This window comes from Tachyglossus aculeatus, chromosome 17, assembly GCF_015852505.1.
Source record: "Tachyglossus aculeatus isolate mTacAcu1 chromosome 17, mTacAcu1.pri, whole genome shotgun sequence".
NCBI lineage: Eukaryota > Metazoa > Chordata > Mammalia > Monotremata > Tachyglossidae > Tachyglossus > Tachyglossus aculeatus.
Window position 1 is genome coordinate 21,474,300 of NC_052082.1, and position 11,442 is coordinate 21,485,741.

Sequence of the window (11,442 nt, forward strand, 5' to 3'; positions counted from 1 at the left end):
GGAGGTTCTTTTTTTTTGTTATTTTATTTTGTCTGAGACTCTTGCCTGAAAATAATTACATGGGGCGATGGTGTTTATATAGAAGCTGCCTGCCCTGAGTGTTGATATTTTGTGAACAAGAAGTTATTTTCCCTATCGAAATCAGGTCTCTAGTCCTTTTTTCACTGCAGAATCCTCAGTGTCCTTAAATAATTCACTGGGATCCTCCATCTTGCTAAATGATCACAATCTCTTCCCCTTCCATCCAATCACACACTGAAAGACAGGCCCAATTCCTTACCCATCTTGAAACCCACCTTTCTTGTTGACTTCTGTTTGACCATCACAGAAACGGTAAGTTTAAAACAAACAGAACATTTGGACCTCTATGTGGAGAAATTGCTACCCAATACTAAAAGTTACTGAGTGCTTCATTTTGCCATTCTAAGTCCATAATACCTTTTAAATACGTAAGCGAAGCAGCCTGAAGAAAACTCTTCCAGAGTGCTTAATTAGCATAGATGTGATGTATAGAAGGTTAAAACTTTGTGCATGCCATACATTTGAATCGCTAGACCTATCTTGTTGGATACTTACAGTAAATTACAGGTACACCTCTTTTTCCACAGCCATAAGTTTTATTATGAAACCAGATGTAGGCCATAAAGTTGGTTTATCTATTGTGTGGTTTGCTGCCCTGCTAATAAACTAGACGACAAATACCTAACATAGCTGGGCTGGTATTTTTGCACTTCAGGGTGGTGTGATACCAATGATCTATGTACTGGAGATAGTCCAAAAATTCGAACGCATTTGGGGAGATGTATTCTTTTTCCTTAAAAGATTTTATAAAGATTCTTGCTATCCGAATGAACTATGCTGGGCAATGACTTGTTTTTCTATTGATTTCTAGGCTGATGGACTGTAACCTTCATTGATAGTTCATTTCAACTTCCTCCAAGTCTGGAAGGAACTAGCACTGAAGATGCTCTGGGCTGTGGAGCCTACATTATTGATATTCTTTAATCACTCTGTAGGATCGTAAAGTTAGGTTTATGTTGCAAGTCTTATACCTCCTTATTAGGACGGATTTAGTGAAACAAAAATAGATGGTACAATATACCACAGAGCATTCCTGCTGTTCTCTGTTCCATTAAGTATGGTACACAGGATTCAGAAAATATTTCTGAATCCTGCGGTATTTTTGGCATCTGTTCCGTTGAAGCAATTGGTACTAAAGTTTTCAAAAATGACTTTCCTAATTGGTATTTTCATCCAATTGCAATTGGACCAAGAAAGCTGGAGAATTACATCTCACCTAATTATTTTTTTACTCAAAAGAAAATCATATTTACTACAAAAATGATGTTCCAATACAGAGAAACATGTAATTCTTATATATTTCTCTTGCAGAAGTTAGACTATCAGATAGTCAAAGAAATAAGAGAACTTGGTGATTGGACAGTAAAATATGGCTGGGGAAAGTTAGTAAGTTTATACGGTTTAAATGTTCTTAGCCCATAGTGTGACATTGCTACCATGAGCCAAGGAACCGTCATTTACCCACCCAAAATAAACAAATGCCAAAACTTAAAGATTCTTTTAGAAATAATTGCCATTAAGAACTTTCTCTCAAATCTGCCCTCATGTATGTAAATTAAGTCATTGAAACCAAAGAACACTTCCCCTCCAAATCAACCTGACCTTAAAATGCCTACTTCTCCAGAGAGGCCATTCATTGCCCCCAACCCCGGTTCTTGGACACCTTGACAGACGCTTCACTTGATGTGGAAAGTGATTTGTTGAATAGTAAATCGGTAGGAAGTCCTAGAGTTGCTACTTGGGCTTTTCCCAAACCTGAAGGAAGGAAACTTGGATTGAATGTCTCTTCTGGAGAACAGGCAGCTCTCTTATATCAAGACGACAGTCAATTTATAAGACTTTTATGTTCAACCCAGATAACCCACACTGATCTCAGGGTAGAGGGCAGAAAGGAGGAGGCAGCATTTGTCTGGAGTTCCTCTCATTCCCAGATTAAACAGCACTAAGGTGGAAAAATATCCCGTTGGATCCTGTTTTGTCTACCTCTGATTTGCTATTTCCCCTTTTTTTAAAAAATGGTATTTAAGTGCTTACTATGTGTCAGATGCTGCACTATGATCTGGGGCAGATACAAGTTAATGTCCCACGTGGGGCTCACCATCTTAATCTCCATTTTACAGATGAGGTAACTGAGGCACAGAGAAGTAAAATGATGGTATTTGTTAAGCTCCTACTATATGCCAAACACTGTTCGAAGCACTGCACTGACTTGCCCAAGGTCACAGCGTGGCTCAGTGGAAAGAGCACGGGCTTTGGAGTCAGAGATCATGGGTTCAAATCCCAGCTCTGCCACTTGTCAGCTGTGTGATTTTGGGCAAGTCACTTAACTTCTCTGTGCCTCAGTTACCTCATCTGTAAAAATGGGGATTAAGACTGTGAGCCCCATGTGGGACAACCTGATCCCCTTGTAACCTCCCCAGTGCTTAGAACAGTGCTTTGCACATAGTAAGTACTTAATAAATGCCATTATTATTATTATTATTGTTGTTGTGCAACAGGCAAGTGTCAGAGCCAGGGTTAGAACCCAGGTCTTCTGACTTCCAGGGCCAATGTCTTTCTACTGGGCAACACCACTTCTCATTCTCTAGACCCTATTTTTTTTAACCACATACAATCCACATAGATCACCCGAATGAAGGAATCACAGCAGACTAAATCCTTTCAACAAGGTGCCACGCTGAGGAATATCTTGTTTTCAACTAGCACGAGCTGTTTAGAATCTTTTCTGTTCATTAGTTCAGCAAATGCTACCTCCTGCAATCAACAGATTTTCTTTCAGTTAATGGATCTTGGGCAATATCATAAGACATTTTCGCCTTAAAATGCCAATATTTTGAACATCTGGTTTGTAGCCCTCAACGAAATTTGTTCCACAGCTCCATTAAGTTTAAACATCTGTCACATATGTAGCACTTGACAAAATGCTCTATGTTGAATTGTAGTACATCATTAAATATCTTTTTTTGGAAACAAATTGAAAAAGAGTTAATCGTGTCTTCTTGGAGATGGAAGGTCTTAATCGCCAAAGGTGTCTTTTCTCTCCGAATGAGAAAATGTATTTAATTTATTCCGGTAATTTTCCACTTTCTGTCCCATCGACTGTTACATTTAATTATTGTAAATCACTCTCCACATAAAAGACAATGGTGCACTTCTGAGAGCCATTACATGGATATTGTTTTGTATATGGGTATGTCTATTTAAAAACACCCAATGTTTTCTGAGGTTTCAAACCCACTGAATTCCCAGCCATGTTTGACTGAATTTACCACTCATTCAAAACCAGCCCTGGTGCTGTGGATCCACAAAGGTGGTGATTCAGATGGAAGAGTTGTCCTTTTCTGATACCTGTGTCTTATTCTGCCTCTCATTAGTCCAACGATGAAAAGCAGAAGAAGCAGAGAAGCAGAGTGGCCTAGTGGTAAGAGCGTGGGTCAGAAGTTCTGGGTTCTAATCCCTGCTCTGCCACTTGTCTGCTTTGTGACCTTGGGCAAGTCACTTAACTGTTCTGTGCCTCAGTTACCTCATCTGTCAAATGGGAATGAAGACTATGAGCGGGACAACCTGATCACCTTGTGTCTATCCTAGTGCTCAGAATAATAATAATAATGATGGCATTTGTTAAGTGCTTACTATGTGCAAAGCAGTGTTCTAAGCACTGGGGAGGATACAAGGTGATCAGGTTGTCCCACGTGGGGCTCCCGGTCTTCATCCCCATTTTACAGATGAGGTAACTGAGGTGCAGAGAAGTTAGGTGACTTGCCCAAAGTCAAATAGCTGACAATTGGCAGAGCCAGGATTTGAACCCATGACCTCTGACTCCCAAGCCCGGGTTCTTTCCACTGAGCCACGCTGCTTTTGTTTGGTACATAGTAAGCGCTTAACTAATACCATCATTATTAAAAGAGCAGGAAAAAAAAATCAACATGAAACATCATTATCTGCTTAAAGAAATCATGCTGACAGGAGAGTAGTTATGCCCCTAGTTCTGTTCAAGCCAAGAGGCTATGGACCTATGCACAGATGGCTTGGCACAAACACTTTTTTCCAATTAATCATAATTATTCAGCACTTTATACATGCAGAGCACTGTACTATTCACTTGGGCAAGTACAATATAACGGAGTTGGCAGAAACATTCCCTTTCCACACGAGTCTAGCTGCTAAGTCTGTTTATGGTGACACTTTGGAGAATGAATCAAAAATTAGAAAGCCAATCCAAGCTGGATTGTCTAGCATCCATTAATATGGTCTCTAAAAAGACACGCAGCAGCAAGTGGCCAAGCTGGGATCAGAACACCAGGTCTCCTGGCTCCATGCTCTTTCCACTAGGCCACACTGCTGCCCATTAAGGGTCTTGTCTTGTCTTATGCAGTCAAGTCGTCTCCGACCCATAGCGGCACCATGAATGCATCTCTCCCAAAACGCTCCACTTTCCCCTGCCATCATTCTGAGAGGATAACCATCGAGTTTTCTTGGTAAAAATATGGAAGTGGCTTACCGTTGCCTTCTTCCACACCGTAAATTTGTGTCTCCATCCTCGACTCTTTCTCATTCCTCTGCTGCCCAGCACACGTGAGTTTTGACTTGGAGTAGATTGTCTTCCACTCACTAGTCACTGCCCAAGTTAGGAATGAAATGGATATGTCTCTACTTGACTCTCCTTCCCATAGTCGAGACTGGTAGAGTACTGGAAACTCTCCAGATGCGACTCTGAGAGGAGCTATCGAGGGTAGTGGGGTGGGAAAAGAGGAGAAAAATACAGCAAGAGGAAGCCATTAGAAAGTGGGGATTTAAGTCCAAATATCAAGAGAAGCCTGGAGATCTTGAAAGGCTGCCCACTCCAAACACCTATTCCAAGTGGACAAAGCAAGGATCCTGATGCCCCCCACCCCCTTTTCCAGAAGGGTCTCACTTCTCAACTCCAAGCCTGATTGCTTGAAATCTTCTGGAAGCCGGCTCCTTGCCCCACATGACAGCAATAACAAAGGTTGCAGCCTCTCTGAGTGAGAACCTGCACCTGTTATCAATCCCACTCCCAACTGGGAGATGCAGGGGACTCAGGTGAACCACTAGTGAGATTATGAAGCTATCAAAGCAACAAGGCCTCAACCCTGCCCAGGGATAATTCTAGGAAGAGACCTCCAGGTAGAAAAGGTCTGTTTAAAAATATAAATGTTTAAAAACAAATACACAGCAAGATCCAAAGTGGGAGCATGTTTATTAAAGTCTACATGCTAGGACTTAATGTGTTTGAATTCCATGAGGAACAGGGGTTGTTTCTGATCAGGCTGTATGATATCTACCCCAATACTTAGCACAGTGCTTGGCATGCAATAAGCACTTGATAATAATTGAGGTACATCAATCAATCAATCAATTGTATTTATTGAGCATTTACTGTGGGCAGAGCACTGTACTAAGCACTTGGGAAGTACAAGCTGGCAACATATAGAGACAGTCCCTACCCAACAGTAGGCTCACAGTCTAAAAGGGGGAGACAGAGAACAAAACCAAACATACCAACAAAATAAAATAAATAGAATAGATATGTACAAGTAAAATAAATAAATAAATAGAGTAATAAATATGTACAAACATATATACATATATACAGTACATGTTGAGAGGTTACTATGTATTAGGTACTGAGGCATATATAGGAGAAGCAGCATGACAGTGGAAAGAGCACAGGCTTTGGAGTCAGAGGTCATGGGTTCAAATCCCAGCTCCGCCAATTGTCAGCTGTGTGACTTTGGGCTAGTCACTTAACTTCTCTTTGCCTCAATTACCTCAACTGTAAAATGGGGATTAAGACTGTGAGCCCCCTGTGGGACAACCTGATCACCTTGTAACCTCTCCAGCGCTTAGAACAGTGCTTTGCACATAGTAAGCACTTAATAAATGCCATTATTATTATTATTATTACTAAGTACTGAGGTATATATAGGAGAAGCAGCATGACAGTGGAAAGGGCACGGGCTTTGGAGTCAGAGGTCATGGGTTCAAATCCCAGCTCTGCCAATTGTCAGCTGTGTGACTTTGGGCAAGTCACTTAACTTCTCTGTGCCTCAGTTACCTCATCTGTAAAATGGGGATTAAGACTGTAAACGCCCCGTGGGACAATCTGATCACTTTGTAACCTCCCCAGCACTTAGAACAGTGCTTTGCACATAAGTGCTTAATAAATGCCATCATTATTAGTAGTATTATCATCATTGTATGCAGTATAATCAGATCAAGCACAGTCCCTGTCTCAAAGGGGACTCACAATCCAAGGAAGAGAGAAAACATCTCAATCCCATTTTTACAGAAAAGGAAACAGACTAAAATAATCAGTCAATCAATGTGATTTATTGAGCACTCACTATGTGCAGAGCACTACTTGGGAGAGTCCAATAAAACAGAGTTGGTGGATCCGTTCCCTGCTCACAACAAGCTTACAGTCTAGAGAAGCTAAGTGACAAAGCAGACAAGTGGCAGAGCCAGGATTAAAACCTAGATCTCCTGTATTTCCAGGGTCCATGTTCTTTCCCGTTAGACCATGCACCTTTTGCAAAGACCATTATTCTTATTCTTATTATTATTGTTATTGATGTTACTATTATGTAAAAGAAGAATCTCTTCCTGTTTCTCTGCAAACAGCTGCTCAAACCATTTGTTTGAACAACTCTTTCCTAGCCTTCTCTCCAATTAGTTCCTCTAGAGGAACTCCTTTTCCCTTAAAACTTTTCCCCTACTTCTTTCCATGAAGTTCTTTCACAAGGCCACACCTAGAAAGAAAACAAGAAAATCCCTGAGGGACAACCATATGAACATTTCCTAGGCAATCACTTGGAAGACTATATCTCTGCTTGTCTGTTTTACTATTTCTTTCTTAACACGCACCCCGTCAACACCATTCCTAGTCACCCTGTCTTTTAAATTTTCATGCAAACTCTTTCTATCTTCCAATCCCAATTCTTTGACTCTGTAGGGTGAAGCTTCTGTGAAATGGAGAACTCAGGTGCCTCCCAGCATACCTGTTAATTAACTGCAACTTTTCTCAGGAAGCAAAGTTTACAGACAAAATACTCTCTTTTTGCCAACACCCTAAAATACAAACACATTCAATTGACATACGGGACCAAATCTTCGAAACCTCAACACAGACATTTGAAAACTTCTGACAAGATTTGTGCTTATGTTTTCAGGCAACATTGGCACAGATAAATGCTTTGTTTAGTCTACAAAAAATAAGCACCGAATGGGAAGTTGGTTGGACATTTGGCTACTGAGTCATTATTTGGGGAGACAATTAAGAGGCTCCTTTTCAAAATCCAGCCCTTAAGGCATTCCCTTCTTTCAAGTCTAGGGTGGAGAACTGTGGAGACATACTTACTATTCTCCACATTCAGAATCTACAATTATCACCCACTCCTCAGTTCTGTGTGACTTTTTCCACAAAGTTGACCTCTCAAAGCTGCAGCTTTGCAGCCAGAGAACATAGGAGCGTTTAGAGCAAACAGCCTGGTGTGGGCCTGTTGCTCTCCCACTATACACGTGGAATTTCAGTAACCACAAAATGAATGCATTCCTTTCTGAAACCCTCCCAGGAATCTTCGCATTTCACCCCTAAAGATCCATTTCCTCTTTGCAGTGTAAGGATTGTGTTTCTCTTTGTGAAATTTACAGGGATTGGGGGTGGAAGCAGCGTGGCTCAGTGGAAAGAGCGTGGGCTTCTAATCCGGGCTCCACCACTTGTCAGCTGGGTGACTTTGGGCAAGTCACTTAACTTCTCTGTGCCTCAGTTACCTCATCTGTAAAATGGAGATTAAGACTGTGAGCCCCATGTGGGACAGCCTGATTACCTTGTATCCCCCCACCACTTAGAACAGTGCTTTGCACATAGTAAGCACTTAACAGATGCCATAATTATCATTATTATTATTAAACTCTGACTATGTGCCAAGCCCTGTGCTGAGAGCTGAGATAGATACAAGATGATCAGGTCAGACACAGTCTCTGTCCCTTAGTGGGATCACAGTAATAACAATAATAATAATAATGACATTTATTAAGCGCTTACTATGTGCAAAGCACTGTTCTAAGCACTGGAGAGGTTACAAGGTGATCAGGTTGCCCCGTGGGGGGCTTACAGTCTTAATCCCCATTTTACAGATGAGGCAACTGAGGCACAGAGAAGTTAAGTGACTTGCCCAAAGTCACACGGCTGACAATTGGCGGAGTCGGGATTTAAACCCATGACCTCTGACTCCAAAGCCCGGGCTCTTTCCACTGAGCCATACTGCTTCTCTAAGTAAAAGAGAGCTGCTTCAAGGAATTTACTTTCTTAATAGAGTGACTGGCACGTGGTAAGTGTTTAACAAAAACCATAGAAAATAAAGAAATAATGATGACATTTGTTAAGTGCTTACGTTGTGCCAAGCACTGTTCTAAATCCTGGGGTAGACACAAGATTAAACAGGTAAGACATTGTCCCTGCCTCCCATGGAGTCACAGTATAAGAAGGAAGGAGTAACAGATCTTTGATACCCATTTTACGGATGAGGAAACAAACACAAAGAGGTTAAGTGACTTACCTAAGGTCTCATAGCAGGCAAGTGGCAAATTAATGCACCTCTTAGCCCCATGTTCTTTCCATACTACTTCTTTTCCACAGAGAAGCAGCAGGGCATAGTGGATAGAGCATGGCCCTGGGAATCAGAGGACCTAGCTTCTAATCCCAGCTCTGCCACTTGTCTGCTGTGTGACTTTGAGAAAGTTATTTCCCTTCTCTGGGCCTCAGTTACCTCATCTATAAAATGGGGATTGAAATTGTGAGCCCCAGGCGGGACACGGACTGTGTCCAACCTGGCAACCACGTATCTACCCCAGCACTTAATACAGTCCTGCCACCCAGTAAGTGCTTAACAAATACCATAAAAAAAGTGCTGCTTCTCAGAGAACAGGTCTTCAGGCAGATCCCCACAAAAGGTGGGGCAGGGAACAGGTGCCAGGACTCGGGCTCAGGCTTGTAATGTCGCCTGTCTTCCCTCAGCCACCTTATATGGAGTCATATAGCTCCATCCCCTCAGTCATAGGTCCTGGGGCAGTTTCTCCTATTGGTCCTACCACAGCCCCTGCCCTGCCTTGTTCTCTATAATTCCCTGGGTGAGACTGCACCCTGTTACAGCCTCAGATAAATCTCTGCCACAAAGTTGGAAGTTCATTCATTTGCCAAACTTAGCCCACTTGAAAAAAGAAGTCATGGAATGGAACTGTTTTTTCTTTGCCCAACCCAAATCAACATGCTTTCCTACACTGCAGAGGAGGAAGCATTTGCCCCATTTAGACCCCACCTGATCCTGCTGAAGTCTAATTTTGTTGTTATTTGTTAAAGCGCATGCCACATGCCAGGCACTGTACTAAGCACTGGGGTAGATAAACGTTGAGCAGGTTGGACAGAGTCTCTGTCCCTCAGTAGGTTTACAGTCTTAATCCCCATTTTACAGATGAGGTAGCTGAGGCACAGAGAAGTGAAGTGACTTGCCCAAGGTCACACAGCAGACAAGTGGCGGAGTTGGGAGTAGAACCCAGGTCCTTCCGACTCCCAGGCCTGTGCTGTATTCACTAGGCCAAGCTGCCTCTTCAGACTTTTGGGGTTGAAATTCCAATGAATCCTGGAATAGTGCCAATTCCCAAAGCCGAAGAGGAAAGAAAAGGGTTTTAAAAGACTACCCCGAAGCCTCTTAAAGTATGTCAGCCAGCATCCTGTGACCAAGTAAACAAAAATTTGAGAAGATGAGTGGAAATAGAGGAGATCCCAGATCTAAAACTTGCTGGAAAGGATGGTTTAGCAGATGTGTTTGGGGTTTCACTCAACCAAACTGCTGTGGGGATCTCTATTCCCTAAGTAAACAAATTAGCAGGAGGTGGGTGTCTTCCTGTTACTTGTTTCTGCTTCTGAAGAGAAAGATCATCGGAGAAAAGAATTTTGCTTCCCCTCCAAGTTTGCAAACACGAATTTGTCAGGCATTTCTATCACATCTTCCTAATCATTGCAGCTGAAACCCATGATTTGAAAATGTGATCAAGTCCACTAATATCCTTTCTTCACCGGAATGTTTTCAGACGCCTAGCTGAGATTCTAACAGCGTACTTAGGGATATGAACATCTGAACTCACAGAGTGAAAACAATTGGCAGCTGCAGCAAGACACCAAGGGGGCTTGGAACTTGTTCACCTAACTTCACTTTTATAATTACATATTTCATTGTCCTTTGGGTTCAAGGGTAATGCTGCTGACAGGCAGATTTTTATCCGTGTATGCAAGTGTGACTGATAAAACCAGTGCCTGACCGAAAAGTCCTTCGGCTTCGAGCGTGTGTAAAGATAGGTCCTTTGTTACTCACAATGCCTGGTCCCGTTTCTCCCTCTGGATGTCACAATCAACACAAAGGGTCTCTTCCAAAATAGTTACCCTGTTTCCGATGGTTGTCAGTCCAGCTGATCTGACTTCTGCCACCCAGTGCTGTGCCATTTGATTTTACTTCAGGGAGAAGCAGCGTGGCATAGTGGAAAGAACATAGCTCTGGGATCAGGGGATCTGAATTATAAGCCCAAAGTCTCAGTTACCTGTTATGTGACCTTAGACTTGACTCTTCTGTGACTCATTTTCCTCATCTGTAAAGTGGGGTTTAAATACCTGCTCTCCCTCCTCCTTAGACATTGAGCCCCATGTGAGCAGGAACTGTGTCCAATCTGAGCACCTTGTATCTACCCCAGTGCTTGGCACATAGAAGGTGTTTAACATTCTTATTACTGATTCTGTAAAGCATATCTTCTGTATATTCTGGCTACGCTTTCCCCATTTCAGCTTGGGATAACTTATTTGGATTGTCCTTGACTCATCTCTCTCATTCAATCGACGTATTTAATCTGTCATCAAGTCCTGTTGGCTCCATCTTCACAGCATTGCTAAAATCTGCCCTTTCCCCTCTATCCAAACTGCTACCAGGCTGATCCTCAGCACTTACCCTGCCCCACCTTGACAACTGCATCTGCCATCTCACTGACAACCCTGCCTCCTGTCTCTCTGCATTCCAGTCCATACTTCACTCTGCTTCCAGGATCATTTATCTAAAAAAGTTCATGTTTCCCCACTCTTCAAGGACTTCCGTACACTTTCCCATCCAATGGAAACGCCTTACCATAGGCTTTACTCAATCCTACCTTACTTCATTGACCTCCTATTACAGCCCAGCTAACACACTACATTCCTCTAAGTATACCTTACTCACTGTGCCCCAATCTCATCTATTTCTCTGCCAACCCCTTTCACATCTCCTCTTCCTAGCCTGGAAATCCCTCGCCCTCCAT

At 42.4% G+C, this 11,442-nt stretch overlaps 1 non-coding gene across 1 annotated transcript; it reads right to left on the reverse strand.

Annotated features, from left to right (window-relative positions):
• Nucleotides 1-4,666: 4,666 nt before the first annotated feature.
• LOC119939829 lies at nucleotides 4,667-4,804 on the reverse strand. Its single transcript, XR_005454791.1, has one exon. It is a non-coding gene; the product is annotated as a small nucleolar RNA SNORA7 (small nucleolar RNA).
• Nucleotides 4,805-11,442: the final 6,638 nt, after the last annotated feature.